At 45.4% G+C, this 19,614-nt stretch overlaps 1 protein-coding gene across 5 annotated transcripts in view; it reads left to right on the forward strand.

Annotated features, from left to right (window-relative positions):
* Positions 1-19,614, forward strand: part of VPS13B (vacuolar protein sorting 13 homolog B) — a 996,761-nt gene that overhangs the window by 477,218 nt on the left and 499,929 nt on the right. The gene's annotated exons all lie outside the window — the stretch shown is intronic.

Genomic DNA, 19,614 nt, shown 5'->3' on the forward strand with positions numbered 1-19,614 from the left:
TTCTGGGACAGTGACAATAAGGAACAAACTTTTTATCAGAGGAAATGTAAATAGTAACTTTTGTATTGAAGCTCCAAAGGGAAGTATGGAAGGACAGTTGCTTGTCTGCCTCTATTCTTTGTTTTATCCTTTCACTGAGCATTTTCTTGACCTGTACACTGCAGTATATGTCAGATTATTATAGTTGAGGTTAAAGTTGTAACTGTCTTTTAAATACATTTTCTGTATGAGATAGTAAACTGGATATTTGGCATATTTCCACTTCTTTGTACACCAGGAAATATTTGGAATTTTATATCTCTGGATGGTTATTTTTGAGTTTGGTCTCTTTTTTTATAGTTCGTGTGCCTGCCTTTGATTTTACATGGTTCTTTATCAGTTCCAGAGTCATAATGACAATGTAGCATAATGAAAAATAAATAAATAAATAAATGTCGTCGTCAATGGCTGAAACAATCTGAAATTGAAGATGTTTTGTTTCTGTTGGGGTTTAGCCTCCATTTAAAAAAAACCTAACCTAATTCTAACAATATAATTATATTGAAAAGAAAGTCATAAAATGCTCATTTTTAAGACCATGAGTTATTATTAATCTATAATAAAATTTACGTTATCTATAATAATAATGCGTTGGTAAAACTGCACTCAGTGATCAGGAGTGGTCAGTTATCTCTGTTTCTGGGATCAAAGCAGCCTAAAACTATAGTATAAAACCCAGCTAATTGGTAGTTAATTCAGTACAGTACTTTATATAAACCATGAAATCAGACCTGCTTTCTGATGTTAGTCAAACTCTATCATCTTCTGAAATATTTTTAATTACCATGAAAACATACACATTCAAAGCAATCTTCATATAATAGAAGTCTACCGCTGGTCATGTATTTTCATAATCTGAAGAGAGAGGTTTTATTTTTTAATTATTGGGGTAGCTGGTAGTGACTGCTATATTTAGGTTGTCTAGCACTTTTCGTTATAAATAATTCTTGTGACCTTTTTTGAGCAGTGCTAACTTCTCCATTGTTTCAAGTGTGCCTTTGAAATTCAGCAGGGAGAAAGCCTAGAGGCAGAGAAGTGCCTTTTCTTTGTCCCATGAAATTGTATTGAGTTTAGCCAATTTAAAAACAATTGAAAATTACCATTTACCTTCTATCATTTGCACTGTCCACAAAAAGGTTTCAGCCTGCCAACATAATAACTGAACTTTAACATTCTAATCTAAATCCAGGTCCATATCGCTATCAAACCACCATCAGCAGCAATTTCCGGTGAATGGGGAACCCTAGGAGCAAAGAGCATCTCAGGGGCAGCTTCCCTCAACACCCTACCTAACGCATGACCCTAGCGGCTTGCCTTCCCATCTAGGGACATCATTTAAGGCAGTAACTTACCTCACCTCTTGGGAGAGGGAAGAGAGAGTTAAGCAAGGCTTTTCCAGGCCATGCTCTGAGTTGAGCACGTTACCCTAATGTCAAGTGGTACCATCTCAGGCAGGAGAATCCCCTACTTCTTCTTCGAGTGCTTGCTCATATCCATTCCAGTTAGGTGTGCGCGCACTGCGTGCACGTTCGTCGGAGAAACTTTTACCCTAGCAACACTCGGTGGGCCGGCAGGTCGCCCCCTGGAGTGGCGCCGGTATGGCGCCTAATATATACCCCTGCCGGCCCGCCCGCTCCTCAGTTCCTTCTTACCGCCCGTGTCGGTCGTTGGAACAGTGGAGCGCGGCATAGCTGACCTCCACCTACCCTAGCGATTGCTCGTTCTTTAGCTTTAGTGTACATAGTTTTTTTTTTCTCTAGTTCGTTGTTATTTACTGTTACTATAGTTGTAGTTAGTGTATATAGTTTAGAGGATCGGGGGTTTGCCCCTTCTCCTCCCACGGCACTGGGGCCGATGCCCGGTTCACCGGGCTTCAAACCCTGTGCGACCTGCCGTCACCCGATGCCCACAGGAGATCCGCATGATTCCTGTTTAAAGTGCCTCGGCGAGAGCCATCTATCGGACAGGTGCCGTATCTGTAAGGCATTCAAGCCCCGGACCAGAAAAGAAAGGGACTCCCGCCTAAAACAACTTTTGATGGAGGCAGCTCTAACTCCTCCGCCTCGGCACCGTCTACGGCACCGGGATCAAGTGCTTCGTCTGTTCCGGCACCGGCGAAGACACCTCGGCACCTCCCGTCACCGGCCAGTCCTCCAGCCGGCACCGCTCTCCTTGCTCCCGAGGAGCAGAAGACTCAAGGCTCCTGCGGTACCTCGGTCACGCCGCAGTCAGAGCGCAGCTCCAGGTCGGATCGCCAGCTCCGCCAGCAGCCGCGGCACCGCTGCCTCGGCACCGTTGATTCCGGCCTCCAGGAGCCGTCGAGTCCGGTGCCACTTAGCTCCCCAGCACGTGCCGTGGTAGAGCTCATCGTCCCGACTACGCTGAGACCTACTCCAAGGCGCGCGGGACTTGACCGCGGTGCGTGGTTATTCAGAGCCGTGAGCTGCAAGCCTGCCATGCGTGCGGACCACCGTCTCCTGGGCAAGGAGCCCCGCCGATCTCGTTCGGGATCCCGTGAACGTTCCCGGCTCCGGCACCAATCGCGAGCCCAGCATCTCGATCACGATCCCAACGCCTGCTCGCAGTCCTATGCAACCAGTTCTCCATCCCGGTGCCCGGCCAACCGACTCGCGGCCCGACACGCATCGCGGCACCGATCCGAACAGCGATCCCGGCACGCGTTCGGGTCTCATCTTGGCCAGGCACTTTTCCATCCCGGTCCGGTCGTACTCGCGGCGGCCTAGGACCAGATCCCGGTCTCCGTCTTACCGATCGGCACCACCGCTCCAGATCCCGCCGCCACTGAGCCTCTCACAGCTATCCAGGCATGTCGATGTTCGCACGACGGTCGACCCTGCACCGACACTGGTCATAGGTCCCGGTCCCGCTCTTCACATCGCCACGGCTTCCCGGTACCGTTCGCCAGGCACGCGAAGGGACGCTTATTATGGACGCACTGACACGGTCCAAATCTGCCTCAGCTCCCCCGTGGCCATCCCGTCATACGTCCGCCTCCCGTACGCAGACACCGCATCTTATGGAGAATCGGACACTCAGGCACAATCGAGACCAGGGGCCACCTCAGTGGTCTTTTTGGGACACCCTGGGCCTACCACCAAGCCCAGGGTGAACCATTGGCCCAATCACGCTCCGGACATTCTGAACGCCGGGCACCGGAGGCCACAATCAGTAGACCACCCCCTACTGATACAGAGATGGGTGCCATACAAGCTCCGGAGCAGCCTGATGTTCCGGAGGCGGAGGCCCACCAGGATGCCGCTTGGTCCAGGACCCGCTCGTTCCGGGGTTGTCGTCATCGTCTTCCCCGGATGAGGCAGTGGCGGGGCGGCACATCCTCGTCGCGGGCCCCCCTATCGATCTGCGGGCGCACCAGGACCTTTTGAGGCGCATAGCCCAAAATATAAGCCTCCCGGTGGAGGAAGTCCCGAGGTGGAGGACCCTGTGTTTTTAGCATTCTCTCAGCGGAAACGCCTACCAGGGTGGCCCTCCCCATTCATCAGATCCATCCAGGCCAGAGCCGACTCCATCTGGCAAACTCCGGCGTCCATTCCACCGACAGCCAGGGAGTGGAAAGAAGTATATGGTGCGTCCACGGGTTACGAATACCTGTATGTGCACCAGCCCCTGCTCGTTGGTGGTGCAGTCAGTCAATGAGCGGGAGTGGCACGGCCAACAAGCCCCGCTCGCTCCAAGTCTAGGGAGGCCAAACGTATGGACTTGCTGGGCCGAAAAATTTACTCTGCTGGAGGACTTCAGCTCCGTGTGGCGAACCAGCAGGCCCTCTTAAGCCGTTACTCCTTCAACACCTGGGAGGCGGTCGGCAAATTGACGGAGTTGATCCCGCAAGGCTCCCGTCAGGAGTTTACAGCCCTCCTCGACGAAGGGGAAGGAGGATTGCGAGAACCTCCCTGCAAGCCTCGCTGGACTCGGCGGATTCAGCAGCTAGAACGGTCGCCTCTGGCATAGCCATGCGGCGCATATCCTGGTTGCAGGTGTCCGGCCTACCCGCCCGAGTTGCAGCACACCATACAGGACTTGCCATTTGATACACAGGGTCTCTTCTCGCAGAAAACAGATCCTAGACTACAAAGTCTAAAGGACAAATAGGGTTATCATGCGGTCACTTGGCATGCATACCCCTCAAACTCAAAGACGGTCATTCCGCCCTCAACCCCAGCGCCCTACCCCCCCTCGCCTGCCAGCGACAGGACTTTAGCCGCAGGCGTGGCCGTGTCAACCGCAGGCGGCAATCGGGCCTCCGTCGGGCAATAACGCCGGTCCCGCCAATCATCGGGACCCAAGTCCAATTTTTGAAGGTGCGCCCGAGAGCAGCGTACCAATTCCCTCTCCGGATCCGCTCCAGTTTTCCAACCGGCTTTCCTCGTTCCTCCCGGCGTGGTCCCAGCTAACTACGGATCGTTGGGTCCTGCGTACGTGTGGAACATGGATACCGTCTCCAATTCTCTTCTCCGCCTCCCTCCCGCCCTCCCTCCTCCCCGTCGTCCTCTTCAGGACCCCTCTCACGAGCAACTCCTCCTGCAGGAGGTCCACAAGCTTCTCTCAATTGGAGCCATACAGGAGGTACCAGAGGAGCTCAAGGGCAAGGGTTCTATTCCCGTTATTTCCTGATCCCCAAGGCAAAAGGAGGTCTTCGGCCATCCTAGAACTACGCGAGCTGACACAATACATCAAGAAGTTCAAGTTCCGCATGGTGTGCCTGGGGACCATCATTCCCTCCCTGGATCCGGCGATTGGTACGCCGCTCTCGACATGAGGGACGCATATTTTCATATTGCAATTTACCCTCCCCCACACGAGGTACCTGCGTTTCATTGTGAATCGAGTTCATTACCAATTCACCGTCCTCCCCTTTGGTCTTTCGTCGGCCCCTCAGGTCTTCACGAAAATGTATGGCGGTTGTCACCGCTTTCCTCCGCCGTCGTCGCATTCACGTGTTCCTTACCTCGACGACTGGCTTATCAGGGGAACCTCAAAGGCTCAAGTCACCAGCCATGTCGACACCATAAGAAAACTATTCGCAAGGCTGGACTGATCGTCAATCTGGACAAGTCCACGCTGGTGCCCACGCAACGGATAGAATTCATCGGGGCAGTGCTGGACTCCGTCCTTGCGACAGCCAGCTTGCCCCCCGCACTGATTTCAAGCCCATAGTCTCCTGGTCTGGGCCTGCAGAGGTTTCCCACTACCTCCGCCCGTACTTGCCTGGCCCTCCTAGGACACATGGCCGCATGTGTCCTCGTTACAAAGTACGCCAGACTACGGATGCGCCCGCTGCAAGCCTGGCTGGCTTCGGTCTACCTGCTCGAACAGGGACGCCTTAGATATGATTGTAACGATCCCACTGGGAGTCCTCAGCTCCCTCGACTGGTGGAAAGAGTCGCCGCTGGTGTGCGGGCCTGCCCTTCCACACTCCTCAGCCCTCTGTGTCCCTAACAACGGACGCATCTGCGCTGGGCTGGGGCGCACACCTGGGGCACCGGCGCACCCAAGGCCTTTGGTCACCCCAAGAGCTGACTCTACATATCAATGTTCAAGAGCTCAGGGCAGTACGCCTGGCGTGTGCCAAGCGTTCCTCAGCCTCCTACAGGGCCGTTGTGTGTTGCAGTATTCACGGACAACACGACGGCCATGTATTTATGTCAACAAGCAGGAGGCACAAGGTCATCTCCCCTGTGTCAGGAAGCGATCCACTTGTGGGAATTCTGTGTAGCCCCACTCCATAGACCTGGTGGCCTCCTTTCTCCCGGGGGTCCGGAACACGCTCGCAGATCACCTGAGCAGGTCCTTCCTCACACACGAATGGTCCCTCCGTCTGGACGTCCTCCACTCAATCTTCCGAGGTGGGGCTTTCCCCAGATCGACCTGTTTGCGTCCAAAGTAAAACCAGGAAATGCCAGGTGTTCTGTTCCCTGCAAGGTCGCTCTCCCGGGCTCCCTGTCGGACGCCTTCATGATCCCGTGGTCAGGTCGCCTTTGTTATGCCTTCCCACCGTTTCCCCCTCGTCCACAGAGTATTGCTCAAGGTCCGCAGGGACAAAGCCCGCCTCATCCTGATCGCGCCAGCTTGGCCGAGACAGCACTGGTACCCCCAGCCTGCTCGACCTGTCCCTGTCGGACCCGATCCCCCTACCACTGTGGCCGGACTTGATCACGCAAGACTTCGGCAGGCTTCTCCACCCGGACCTGCAGTCCCTCCACCTGACAGCATGGTCCTAACTGGTTAAACCAGTTGGAGCTGAAGCTGTTCCGCTGCAGTGCAACAGGTGTTGTCTAGCTTGGTAGCAGGAAGCCCTCCACGCGGATCGACATACCTCGCGAAATGGGAAGCGCTTCTGCTACTGGTGTGTGCTCAGCATGGTCACTCCCATGCTCTGTATCAATCTCCACCATCCCTGGATTATTTTGTGGTCCCTCAAGGAGCAGGGGTTGACTATCTCTACGCTGCGAGTCCACCTCGCCGCCATATCTACCTTCCATCCGGGGAAGCTGGCAATACCATTTTTCTCACCCGATGTCTTCCAGGTTTCTCAAGGGCTTGGAACGGTTATACCCTCAGGTCAAGCCCCTACCCCTACCTGGGACCTTAACCTCGTTCTAAGTAGGCTCATGGGGCCCCCCTTCGAGCCTTTGGCCACATGTTCGCTGCTGTACCTGTCCTGGAAGACGGCTTTCCTAGTCGCCATTACCTCGGCTCGGCGTGTCTCGGAACTCCGCGATGCACTGACTGTGGATCCTCCCTATACCGTCTTCCATAAGGACAAGGTACAGCTGCGTCCTCACCGGCAGTTCCTCCCCAAAGTCGTCTCCGCCTTCCACGTGAACCAGACATCTTTCTGCCAGTGTTCTTCCAAAACCACACGCGTCGAGACGTGAGCAACAGCTCCATACCTTTGGACGTCCGGAAGGGCTCTCGCGTTCTACATCGAGCGGACCAAGCCCTTCCATCTTTCACCGCAACTCTTGTAGCGGTGGCGGAGCGTATGAGAGGCAGGGCAATCTCCTCTCAGCGCATCGCATCTTGGTCACGTCATGTATCCGAGCTTGCTATGACTTGGCTCAGGTCCAGCCAGGCCATCTCAACGCCCACTCTACGCGAGCTCAGCCCCGTCTGCTGCTTTCTTGGCGCATGTTCCTGTGCAGGAAATCTGCCGTGCAGCCACCTGGTCTTCTGTCCACACCTTCGTCGCGAACCATTATGCATTGGTCCAACAATCTACAGACGATGCGCGGCCTTCGGCTCGGCGGTCTTGCATTCCCGCTATGTCTCACTCCGACCCCACCGCCTAGGTAAGCTTGGTTGGAATCACCTAACTGGAATGGATGAGCAAGCACTCAAAGAAGAAAAGACGGTTACTCACCTTTGTAACTGTTGTTCTTCGAGATGTGTTGCTCATATCCATTCCAACACCGCCCTCCTTCCCACTGACCGACACGGGCGGTAAGAAGGAACTGAGGAGCGGGCGGGCCGGCAGGGGTATATATTAGGCGCCATACCGGCGCCACTCCAGAGGGCGACCTGCCGGCCCACCGAGTGTTGCTAGGGTAAAAGTTTCTCCGACGAACGTGCACGCGGCACACGCACACCTAACTGGAATGGATATGAGCAGCACATCTTGAAGAACAACAGTTACAAAGGTGAGTAACCGTCTTTTCCTTGTGAGAGTGAAAGAGCTGAGCTAGGCTTCCACGAACCATCTCCTGAACCCAGCACATATGGCTCAGTCTTCCATCTCCTCTCTGGGATAATAACCTTCTGCTTCTGCCAGCTAATGTAATTAATCCTTTAGCTCAAGTGATAGAAATCTGTGCTGCAGTGCTTGAGCTTAATAGTTCAAACATGATAATGGTGCACAATGAGAAGCAGGTTTCAGTTGCTCATTATAGAATTTATTTTTATCTTTTTCCTTAAAAAATAAACAAAACCTAACCCCTAGGATATTTCACTGACAAAAAACATTATTAAGTTTGCAAAGTTGAGCACTCAAAACTTCGGATATGACAGAATTAAGTTTTCCTGCGCAGTCTTTAATTACACGAGCACCTTATTTTTTTCCATGGGACCTCAGCTGCACTCGGTGCACAGGATGGGAAGTATTCCACGAATAGGCTGCTCTATAGTATTCCTGCCTCACTTACTCTAAACATTTGGAAAGTGTATAGAGAATGAGACAGGAAAAGAGAGAATGTTCTGTTGATTAAGGTAATTAATGCCTGCATAATCATTACACACAGGAGCCAGATTAAGGGTGAACAGGCAACCTAATTTGTTGCATTTCCTGACTTCTGGATGCTTGACTTTGCAACTCAAACAATATTCTGTTAACATGTTGTGTAGGTTGTTTTTGTTTTTAATTTAATAAATGACTTTGGAGGGAAGTCATCATGATGTAGTAGATAGCCTGGGTGTTGCATGGAGAGCTGGAGATCTGGTTTCCATTCCCAGGTCTGCCACTGAGTTGCTGTATAGCTTTTGACAAGTCATTTCAACTCTGTGCCTCTGCTCCCTCTCACCTTTCTATTGTCTGTGTAGACTGTAAGCTTCTCTGGGAAGGGTCTTTCTCTAATGATGTATTTTATACAGTGTCTAGTACAATGCAGCTCCAATCTTAGTTTAGGCCTCTAGGCACTACTCCAGTGAAAGCTCTTTTAAAACTCTCACTTACATGCAGTTCTAATTACTGTGGTGAAGAACTACAAAGTATGGGGCTGATCCTGTCAATACATATGTGCACAGTGTTGCAAACCCCAGAGCTTAAAAAATCATGAGTCCACCCCCCACCCATAATGAGATTGGGAAAAGGAACAAAAAGGTTAGGGGTTTGGGTCTTCCAATTTTTGAACTCCCCCTGACATTTTCAATGTCTGTGTGATATAGCTGTCACAAGCTCTTGTAAACTTATATTGAGTAAGATAGTTTTGGACAATATTTTAGGGGCTCTCAGTAGAGAACTCAACTGAGATTGGGTCATCATTTTGCTAGGCACTGTTCAAAAACATAGTAAGGGATAAATCCCTGCCATGAATATCTTACAATCTAGTGCAAAGTTTTTGATGTGGGAGCTGGAACTGGGACTCGCCAAATTCAATTTATTTGGGGGCTATCAAACATCCATTAGATGGTAACAACTTTTCCCACCTCCAGACATGGGCAGGATTCAAACTGGTGACCTATAATTTGGGAGCATAATATAGTAAAATCTCATTTTGAGGGCAAGTTAGTAATGTAAAGGTAAGGAAGGTGTCATTTCATTAGTAAAAACCTACAGAATCATAATTTCAGAGGTGGCACCTCCGGCACCATGGCACCATCCCAAATCTAAGTCCTCTGATTGGTGGAAATTTTGATATACAGTGTTTGTCAGAAAAGGGATGAGTTGGATATCATTTGAAAGCCCTTTCTCCTATGAACACAATGATACCAAACATAACAGACCTAGAATAATTATGTAGCTGTATATTCAAAAAATGTTTAAAAATCAATGTTTTTAATTATATTTTAACACAGGAATGCACTGCTTGCATAAAAAAGAGATTGATTTTTGGTAATTGAAGGGAAGATAGCCTTGACTTATAGGACTTAAAACATTTGTTCATCTGAGTCATCATCAGTGACATCTCCATTTAGGGCACCACTGCTAGACACGTCACAATGATTCTCGTCTGTGACACACTTGCACATATCAATACAATGCAGGCTGCTGGGCAAACATTTGCAGGGTGGTGAGCATCTGGTCTTTGCATACAAGCAATTGATTAACAGACGGATGATTCAGAAGTGCATTTCATATCAGTCCATCCTGCATGACCCACCCATGCCTGATGGAGGATAGTTTTGAATGTGCTCGCTCATCCCAGTCATTCAATTACTTGATAATCCTCTTCTTGATAGCAGCTATACGTGCACCTCTGGATGGTGGCAAGTTTTCTTAGTGAAATGAGCAATCATTGGGGCTAGCACGTATGATTGGCAGGATGTATACACGGGTCATTTGTCGTCTGCTGCTGATGTTGGAATCTATTTTTTCCTCAAAATGATGTATGATATGTCCTAGATATCCAGATCATTTGAGAGTATGTCTTCTCCCTCTTCAGCTGAAGCCATACTCAATTATTTTTCGCCTCTGGAGTGCATCCCACTTTTCCACAATAATGAAGTGAGGTCAAGGTTAGTAAATGCAGAAAGCTCTGCTTTAGTCAATTTAAACCAATACTTTATTGAAAACTGAATTTTTGGCTTCAGAATTTTTGGACTTGTTAGAAAAGTGTGTGTCATGAAGTCAGGAAGCACTTTCAAGGAACAGTTCTTTGCCGGTCCAGACAGCACCTGAGACTGGGACTAGTCCCCATTAATATAGTCCTGATAGCAGACCATAACAGTAGCATGAAGAGTACCTGTGCCATCTGGTGTATCTTCAAAGAAGTCTAAGTTATTGGCAGTACAAAAATATAGACTTTCCCTTGATGAGATCTGGGGAATGTACAGCCGTTCATTCAGTTCCATGCAGCTAAGAACATTGCTTGCTATTGCAGGCTCCAGGAAGAGTACTTTGTACTCAGTGGAGGAGGCAATGCTGTGCATAAGCTGCACAAGGAATTTGCTACAGGTTTTGGAATTAATTGTTAAACCAACAGCCATTTGTAGTGGTAAATTGTGCATATGCCTCACAGTTGTCATGCATGTGTTGAAAACCTGCCTTTCACTCAAGCACTCGTACATGAGGCTTTGTAATAAAATGGCAGCCTTGTGCTCCACTTGCTTACTGTCATGCTTGCTGGTGCTGAAGTCACCATGATCAAAGATGCACCATTTTAAAAAAAAAAAAAAGAAAAACAGGTCACTCAGTATTATTTTTTCAGATTTGGCATCAACTATGGATCCCTGAAACTCCCACATACTGCAGGACACAACGCTTTTCCGTAAACATTTAGCATCTGGAAATGGTCTTCATATTACTGTTGACATCAACAGCTTTGGATAACGCCACGTCTTTTGCAGCTTATAAGTATATGCGCTGTGATTCATTTCTGTGGATAGGATTGCTAAAAACTACATCCACATTCCACAGTTCATCTTCAGTATATGCTTTCAGAGCTTTTCTGATAAGCATTTGTTCCTCTTCAATCCATTTCTCTGTACTTAGCCTTTCCATCACCCATCACCACCACTTTCCATCGATTTGAGCCCTCTGTGAGGCAGTTTTTGAACTCCAGCTGAGTTGCACAGTTTACAGTGGTAACATCAGTATTTGTTTCTATTGCTTTTACCTTTTGACACAATATATGTTATTGGTGTAGTACTTGATGTGATACACAATATTATATGCATGGGCATTTTTTGGGTCAATGCACTCACCTTTATTTTCCATGCAACATTCTTACTAAGAATGACTGCTTCATACAGTTTCACACCTGTCTTGTGTGTCAAAACTGTGCTTAAGGGATACTTTCGGGCTTCTGGAAAACTGCAGAAGAGGTATTCTTCTCAAAACACATGCCAAGGGATCTAGGATAAGGTGACACTCGTCCACGACTGGCAGTTGTCTTCGCAGTTTGAACTTTTTCCTGATACTCGATGTACATCTTCTCCAAGCTCGCCAAATTCAGTTTATGCATGCATTTCTTCTAGCCTGTAAGGTGCTACCAAGCATTTATCTAGGACTTCCACAGTGGTATTCTTCAAAGATTCAGCTACTCTTTGTCTTTCCATTGATTCCTAAAAATGACCAAGATGAGAGTAAAAATGAAAAGATTGTAATAAATTATTTTGGGGTTCTAATTATGTTATGTAATATATGTTATGTAACTATGTGCATACTATTTGCGGATGGATTCCAGTAATTTCTGGCATGATGCTGATGTCTTCATCAGTGCCTTAGTACAACTCTTGGCATACTAAATAAAGTTGATAATCAGTACCACTGAAACAATTCTTTTTTTGCCGATGATGCCAAATCAACATGATGCATTCCTTCCTTTCATAGTAATCTGTAACACTGAAGAAATGAATCAGGTATCATGTTCTGAGACTGAACTGATCACACAGTACTATCAACTGAGGGCCACAATTTAACATTGTGAGGGCTGCATGTTTGACAAGACTCTTTTGAAGTATAATTTAAAAAAGTTTATTTTTAAGCATTCTCTTGAATATATAGCTACATAGTTGTTCTCAGTTTGTCATGTTTGGTACCATTGTGTTTGTGGGAGAAGGGCTTTTGAATGATATTCAACTTGACCTGTTTCTGACAATATTATCCAAATTTCCACCAGCTGGAGGAGTTGAAGCAGGGAGCCACGGCGGGCAGGAAGCCGCATCTACCACGCTGCGAACAGTGGCACTATTGAAATTATTATTCAGTCGATTTTTACAAATCAAAAGACACAGTTCCTATCTTTCTGTCATTAACTTGCCTACAGAATTACATATGCTCCCAGATTACTACAGGTGAAAGGCTCCATAGCTCCAAAGCAATGTTCTGATTGATGGTCCAATCCCTGTCAATGTTACACTTTGATAATTATGTTTGCTTTCTGAAAAGATAATTTTATTAAATCAAGTTCTGTCCTTTTTGGACTGTACGTAGGCAGGGCTTCCTCTCCCTGGACACACTGCTAAAATCATCCACACATTGCTATTAGTCTGAAACACACTCTGCATTTCCCACACCCTATTCTTAAAAGGACAGCTCCTATTAAACAAATACAAATAATGCAAATGCTACAATAAAACAAATTATTAAACCAAGATGCACATTCACTTTAATAAATAAAATTTTTGCAATATAGAATTGTTCTAACAATTACTCGTGGGTCCACTATCTTTTACACACACACACACACACACACACACACACACACACACACACACACACACACACACAATTTGTCATATTCACATGGATCATCACCAGGTTTTGAACCCACAACCTTCAGACCTGCTATGCAGATCCCTTACACTACAGCTCTAAGAGTAATGGAGAAGATATGTTATTGTTCCCTTTGTGGACCAGCTCATGCAGGGTGCTAAAACACTCTCATTGCCAGTGGGTTAAGCAAGTATTTGTGAGACAGCAGTGCAATGCTGGGCATCAATATTTCTGGTTTCTATTTGTGGCTATGGGAATGGATTGTGATCCAGTGGTTACAGACAGCATCACTAAATGTAACAATGCCTTGCTTGGGTCATCTGTTTGTGCTGAATCCAATACCTCTGAATGTAAAAGTGGCCTCTTCCACTTGAGATAAAGAGCCAGATCTCTTAGCACAGAAATACTCACAGTCAGAAACCTCTGTATGTGTAGCTGCTAGAGAGTGATGCAGAAAAACAGTGTTGCAAAGTCGATGAGTCTTGGCTCTGTTATAGCTCTATTCCTGGTGTGATAGACCCAGGCCAGTTGGTAACAGCAGAGCAGTAGAAGGGAGATCTACTGGCCACAGGAGAAGCAGTTTTCTGTTCCTTGAGTGACCAGAGCAAGGGCTGCTCCAGGCTAATGAGAACACCTGACTCCAATTAACCTGGTAAGAGTCGAGTGAGGCTGTTAAGCACTTGACTCTAATTAAGGCCCCTCTGATGCTATAAAATGGCTCACTCCAGTCAGGCCAAAGGGAGGCAGGGAGCCAGAGGAGAGGAAGTGCATGCAAGGAACTGGGAGCAAGAGGCGTGCAAGAACCTGAGAGTGAGCAGGCATACTGCTGGAGGACTGAGAAGTACAAACATTATCAGACATCAAGAAGAAGGTCCGGTGGTGAAGATAAAGAAGATGTTGGGAGGAGGCCATGGGGAAGTAACCCAGGAAACTGCAGCTGTCGCGCAACTGTACCAGGAGGCACTCTAGACAGCCACAGTCCACAGGGCCCTGGGCTGGAACCCGGAGTAGAGGGCGGGACTGGGTTCCCCCCAAACCTCCCAACTCCTGATCAGACACAGGAGGAGTTGACCTGGTCTGTGGCTTCTACCAGAGGGGAAGGTCTCTGGGCTGTTTCCCGACCCACAGGGTGAATCTGTGAGGCGAGCAAATCCGCCAATAAGCGCAGGACCCACCAAGGTAGAGGAGGAACTTTGTCACACTGGTTTCTATTCGGTTATCTGTAAAATGGTGAATGATAGTTACCCCCAACAAGGTATGAAAGCCTGCCTCATAGTATGGGTTGTGAAGGGCACAGAAATATTAAGAGCAGTCAGTGGAAGAGAAAGGAGTAGAACTCATGGGCTCTTGGCTTGCTGTTTAGTGCACCTAACACTAGACTACAGAACTTTGTGTTCTTTCTCTTTCTCCGCCCCCCACCTCCCCAATATATGTGAAGGCTGGAGTGAGGGCCAAAGTCACATTATTTGTGAGAATTAATACTGCATACACATATAATTATCCCAGACGGACTCTCAGTGACTTCAGTGTGGCTCCCTGAGGAAATACGTAACCCCTCATGCGTAAGTGAAGTCCAGTAACAAGAATAGAATCAACATGAACTGCACTTTTATAATGTTCATCTCAGCTTTTTTTAACTGAGTGGTTTTCAAGTTAGCCGTGTCCTTGCAGCTGGATTTTACTTCGTGATGTGACTGCAAAACAATTACAAAAATTAGAACAGCCTTTGGTGCATTTATTTTTCTTTTATGACAGTGTTGTATGAAAGTCTTATCTCTATAATTAAATCTTATAAGTTTTTCCAGTCATAGACTCTGAACCTGGAAGCAGTTACTCATGAGCATATATTTATTCCTGCATGGAGTCCCACTGGAGTCAATGAATTTTGCAAATCACCTTTTAATTTTGTTTCCCCTCTTGCTATGGGAAAAACTTATAGAAACAAAAAGGGGAGATGATTTCTGGATGGCAAGCAAGGGAGCTGAATATAATAAAAATACAATCTAATATACAAAATGAACACACTGGAAAACATAGAGAACGTGTTTTTGTCCCCTCAAATCTCTTTTAGTTATTGAAACATTAGGAGTTACTTGTAACAATGTCAGCTTAAAAAAATGTAAAGTGAAGTATGATTTTTTTTTAAGTAGATAAAATGAACCTTTAAATCTAATCTATTATATATGCCCTATTTTGATTTTCCAGATGAGTTCTTTAAAATTCTCCATGTGCTCATTTAGATTTAAGTGATGCTTGTTGATGGCTACTTTCTTCCTGTCACGAATAGATGATTGGCCTTGAAAACTAAAACGAGCATTGCATGTATTTTAGTCTTGAGAGCTATTTTTCTGAGAACTTCCCCCTTAGTGTTCCCAGGTGAGCCAGCTGAAGTCATTGGTATAAAATATAGGAATTATTCATGATATTATCAATTTTAGAAAGATATCGCTGAACAATTTGTGTATTAAATTGACCCTATGGAATTTTTTCTCTTACTGCAAAGGGGACAGGAAGTAAGAGAAATTAAGACAAGAAGAAACCTTTTCTGCATTCAAAACTATTAAAAAAGCACTATATAATGGGCACTATTTTTATATAGTTTCAGTAGCTATTAAATATGCTTAGAAAAATACAATTTTTGTTGAAGTATCTGAGGTCCTTCCAGGTTAATTAGATTAGAAATAATGAGGTTTCTGGTGGACTTCGTGGAGTCTCTGGTTTTTCTCCCTTTCTGTGTTATAAAAAATTCTGCTTGGGGTAGTTTATTGGTTCTTTTTTTGGATGAGCTAGAGATGGGATGTCTGCTGTGAATGTCATTCTGGTTAAGATGGAAAAGCTTTATCCAAGAGATTTATGTAATATTTCCTAATAGTCCTCAGATTTTGGATTAATATGTGTCACAACCTGAGATTGGTTTTATGATCTTCACTGTCCCAGAGAAATGCAGTTACCCCCTTATTAAAACACGTGAAAGGCTTACTGAAAAAAAGTTCAGTCTTGGATCATTTGTACCCCTTTTTCTGCTTATCACCTTCTTCTCTTTTTCCTATTTGCAAGAATAATTCCCTCTCTGTCCCAAACCTACTAATAACATCAGCAGTTCCCTAAGAAGCACTTTATAAGAATAACTGCTCTGGTTGTGTAGGTGGTGGTCTACAGACAGTTGTCCCTTATTCCCCACAAGCTAGCTGTATGGGACTTCATGTGCTTTTCTCCGGGCTCTGTGCAACTTCTGCAAGTGTGTACTCCAACCAACAGAACATTTATAGTTGCAGGCAAGTGCAACACTGTTATATATTATGCCACTGACTAGGGAAAGGACTTCTTACTACAACCAGGACAAAAGCAGGAAAAGCTAGAGGAGAGCCAAATACAATTTAAAATTAAACAAAAATCCATTTTAAATATGTCAGTATGACTCTCTTATTCAGTAAGGCTATAAACATTTTTATGACATTAGTTCACTGAGCATAAATACACTTCAAGTTCCCTGAACTTTGATTCATTTATTTCCAGACAATTTTTTTTAAATTTTAAAGATCGGCAGAAAAATTGGTTTGGAATTAGGTTTTTTTCCCCCCTTGTAGCATATAAGGTGTCCTGCCATCTGTCCTGTTTCAGTACACTGTCTCTTGTTACAGTGTCCTCTAATGTGGTACAACTTTTTATAAAAAGCTGCTATAATTTTTCATAGCTATATTAAGTCTTCTGTATGTTTACTCTTACTATAACAAACATCTACTAATAATCACAAAGTGGTTCTCAATTAGGTGTAGCAACAAATGTGCAGTAGAGTTTACCTCTAAATTTTTGATGTGATAAAATGTTGATGGTAACGCTTAAGTGCGTCATTACCTTTCCCATCAGATTCATTCCGATACAGCTGTGGTGCTGTTGTCGTCGTCTATTTCCTAAGCCACAATTTCCATGTCAGTTTGTGGCTAAACCCCAACATCTTGACAATCCCTTTTTATCCAGTTCAACATTGAACTTTCATCTACTGCATACTTATAATCGGCATTTTTTTGCCAAAAAACTGACAACACTGTATTGGGCCTCATCAACAGCATCAGGCTTGCTTTTGGACAGCAAAGATGAAACAGCTATTTCATTGTCCAGTACTTGTGCATTCAATATATGGCCCTATTTTTTTCCATCTTTCTCTTAGTATTATAGTCTTGATGGTTTTCCCTACATGTCTAGTGGTGTTACATATACTTCTACGTTGTTGAGACAATGGTTCAGAATTAGATTTTGACTCTTAAGACAATTTTTTTCCATCATACCACTTTCATAGAATCATAGACGATTAGGGTTGGAAGAGACCTCAGAGGGTCATCTAGTCCAATCCCCTGCTCAAAGTAGGACCAACACCAACTAAATCATCTCAGCTAGAGCTTTGTCAACCCAGGCCTTAAAAATCTCTAAGGATGGAGATTCCACTACCTCCCTAGGTAACCCATTCCAGTGCTTCACCACCTTCCTAGTGAAATAGTGTTCCCTAATATCCAACCTATACCTTCCCCAGTGCAGCTTGAGACCATTGCTCCTTGTTCTGTCATCTGCCACCACTAAGAACAGCTGAGTTCCATCCTTTTTTTAAACCCCCTCCAGGTAGTTGAAGGCCGCTATCAAATCCCCCCTCACTCTTCTCTTCTGCAGAACAAACAAGCCCAGTTCCTTCAGCCTCGTCTCAGAAGTCATGTGCCCCAGCCCCCTAATCATTTTCGTTGCCCTCCACTGGATTTTCTCCAATTTCTCCACATTCTTTCTGTAATGTGGGGCCCAAAACTGGACGCAATACTGCAGAGGTGGCCTCACCAGTGCCAAATAGAGGAGAATAATCACTTCCCTCGATCTGCTGGCAATGTTCCTACTAATGCAGCCCAATATGCCGTTAGCCTTCTTGGCAACAAGAGTACATTGTTGACTCATATCCAGCTTCTCATCCACTGTAATCCCCAGGTCCTTTTCTGCAGAACTGCTGCTTAGGCAGTCAGTCTCCAGCCTGTAACTTCATTGTGTCTCATAGTCTCTGGTGTTGTTCTCCAAGCCACTGCTTTAATTTGGCTTGCCAGAGCCGTGTCTTATCCAGAAATGCCAAATAGTAGAAGGAGAAGATTCTCAATGGTAGGCGGTATAGGGTGGCCAGATGTCCCACTTTTATAGGGACAGTCCCGATATTGGGGTCTTTTTCTTATATAGGTTCCTATTACCCCCACCACCGTCCCAATTTTTCACATTTGTTATCTGGTCACCCTGAGGCGGTAGGAAAGGTGCAATCATTTTTGCCATATAAAATAGTCATAGAAGGATAAGTGGCTAAATTTTCAAAAGAGAAATGTAGTATTACTAAATGTGTCTTGACGAAAGTGTGCTTGACAAATTTTCTTTTGACCTACCTTTCCCTCTGGAAAATAATTTTACACCATAAACCTTATCTTGCTTTTCCAGTGCTGACTGAAAATTCCTTTTGCGTTGCTGGAATGACTTTTAGGGCTTTTTGGTGCATGGCTGGTGTTTGATGGGCATATCCTGGGGTGTTCTATTTGTCTACAGCGGTGGGGTTGCTCTTTTCTGTCTCACATCCCACTGTAGGTGCGTTCAAGTTGGCTTCTTTGGGGTATGATTAAAACATGCTACTTCCTCAGTAGATGTTGGATTTTTCTGATGAGCAGTCTGTTTTTCTTGCACTAACTTATTTTCCTAGTGGAGTTCCTAAGCATTATTAAAGGTGTTTAGCAGTCACTCGTCCATGGACGATATTTTGTGTGTGTGCACGATGCTTAATGCAGTAATCTGTTTTCCACTGGGGGAAATTTACAGGCACATAACCCCTGCCTCACACAAACTGTTTCCCACAAAGATTCCTCATGCAACGTGTGAGGTTTCTTTTTTCTCGTCTATATGAATTACATTATCACTCTAATATCAACAAATTTAAACAACAACAAAAAACTTGATTAAAGTATGTGTAACCCTGCTGTCTGGTCTTCACAGAAACTGTATCATCTGTAAGTAATAAACAAAAGCAAAATCAGCATTGGGAATGTATAGTAGTTCTCTCCTATTAACAGTCAGGCTTTGGGGAAAAAAATCTCCTATTTCCCAGTGATTTTTGCCAGGTATGGTGTAGCTTCTAAAACAATTAGAAGGGCTGTTTACTTAAAGAGCCTAATGGTCAATTGTGTAGCAGTGGCCCACAGTATTGTCATTTTGATTTTTTGTATAATATACATTAAAAAGAAAACCTGTCTTGATGGCTTGAAGACATATCTTAGAGCCAGGCATGCTGTTTTCTAATCTCAGCACTGACACTGACTCACTGTTTGGCCTTGGGTAAATCATTTAATCTCTCTCGACCTGTTTCTCCACTCCATAAATGGGAAAGTAACACTTACTTTAGGAATGGATTCTAATACCCTTACTCATATTAAGCAATATCTTACTTCATGTGTAGCGTCATTGATTTTACTCAGATTGCCAAAGAGATAAGATGATATTCAACATTAGTAACTGTAAGAAGGTGGTCCTTAGTATTTAAGGTATAGATCTCATCTTTTTTTTTTTTTTTTCCTATAAAGCACCTGGTATATACATGGCATTGTGTAAATAATAAAAATGTTTACTTCATCCAACATTTTGAGGCTTAATTAAGCAAAGTTTGT

This window comes from Chelonoidis abingdonii, chromosome 2 (assembly GCF_003597395.2).
Source record: "Chelonoidis abingdonii isolate Lonesome George chromosome 2, CheloAbing_2.0, whole genome shotgun sequence".
NCBI lineage: Eukaryota > Metazoa > Chordata > Testudines > Testudinidae > Chelonoidis > Chelonoidis abingdonii.